The sequence below is a fragment of the Sinocyclocheilus grahami genome, unplaced genomic scaffold (genome assembly GCF_001515645.1).
Source record: "Sinocyclocheilus grahami isolate Dianchi unplaced genomic scaffold, SAMN03320097.WGS_v1.1 scaffold474.1, whole genome shotgun sequence".
Lineage (NCBI taxonomy): Eukaryota > Metazoa > Chordata > Actinopteri > Cypriniformes > Cyprinidae > Sinocyclocheilus > Sinocyclocheilus grahami.
In genome coordinates, this window is record NW_015505653.1 from 301,204 (window position 1) to 302,719 (window position 1,516).

A 1,516-nucleotide genomic window follows, 5' to 3' on the forward strand; every position below is an offset into this window, starting at 1 on the left:
ACCGGAATGAATTAATAATAATGAATTCCCTTACAACTGAGTTAAAATTCATTAAACATTGAACTGAATGTGTCACATAAGGACGGTACACCAAAGGTGTATAGCAGATTAACAACCACCGTTAACCGCTAGGAAAGAAGAGGATGGGATACGAACCCACGCGTGCAGAGCACAATGAATTAGCAGTCCATAGCCTTAACCACTCGCACATCAATATATTTTTCTCACACTGTACAACAATTACTATTTTTGCATTATTGTAAGGGGTAGGTTTAGGGTTGGGTTAGGTTAGGTTTACAAGCTTTAACTCTATGTCATGTACAAGACATTAAATAAATCAATCAAAAGCCCCGTGAGGTTCGAACAGCCTACTTGGGGCTCAAGTCCCACCCATTTGGAGTTGGCTCCGACCTCCGTTTATACGTAACTCCAACAAACTGAACTGAGTGCATCACATAAGGACAATACACAAAACATGCAGAGTGGATTGAGAACCACCTCTAAAGGAGTGGAACAATGAGGATGGGATTCAAACCCACACGTGCAGAGCACAATGGATTAGCAGTCCATCACCTTAACCACTCTGCCACCTCATCACACATTTACTTATATGACTGAAATCTGCACTGTGGTGGTTTTCCTGCAGCTCCTTTTAGAACAATTGCGTTGACCTTTAAGCCAGAAGTATACTTTATTTTTGTACGCGTATGCATACAGTAGACATACTGTAACGGAGTTATTTGGGACTGTATTGCACTGGTTTAGGGTATTTGCATTCGTACTGGTGCATCGGTCAGGACACAGGAGGCAGGAATGAGATTTAACAGTCTTTAATTACGGTTCAGCAAATGATCAGCACAATGAGCAGCACAGCCAGACCACAGGGCATTACTTGGCATAATCTTCACAGTAGTGATATGTGAGGTAATTGTAGGCATGTGTGTGTGTGTGTGGTCTGAAACAATAATAAACAACAATTAGAAACATCAACATAATAACTGGCATTTATACTACTAACTAACTGCCCATTGGAAATAAGAATTATCTGCGGTAATACCACTTTCTACCGCTAGATGACGCATGACGCTCATAAATGGAATTATTTACTGCGACATCACACAATCCATTAACTAGATCTTATAATCAAGAATAACTACAGAGCGGAAATGTACAACATTAAATCTACATCTATACACAATCGAAATATCAATCAGTTATGATCATTTTGAATACAGAATCCAAGTATATTAAATATATGTTGAATTATGGGTTTGTCAAGACGCTGGGTTTAGCGTCATCACTTATGTTCCCTAACGAACTCACAATAGCTTATTAATTATGCATCATACGACACACTCAGTAAAGGACAATCATCAATGAACTTACATGTTGTCATTAACGCACAACTTGAATACATATCATATTCCACCAAGCAAGTTAAATTCAGTCCATATTCTGGAGAAACCTATATGGTATCTCGTGCAGTCGGCTCAAACGGAACTGAAAGTTACTGATG

The 1,516-nt window shown here is 39.1% G+C and overlaps 1 non-coding gene across 1 annotated transcript; it reads right to left on the reverse strand.

Moving 5' to 3' along the window:
- Positions 1–514: 514 nt before the first annotated feature.
- trnas-gcu (transfer RNA serine (anticodon GCU)) lies at positions 515–596 on the reverse strand. The gene has a single exon. It is a non-coding gene; the product is annotated as a tRNA-Ser (tRNA).
- Positions 597–1,516: the final 920 nt, after the last annotated feature.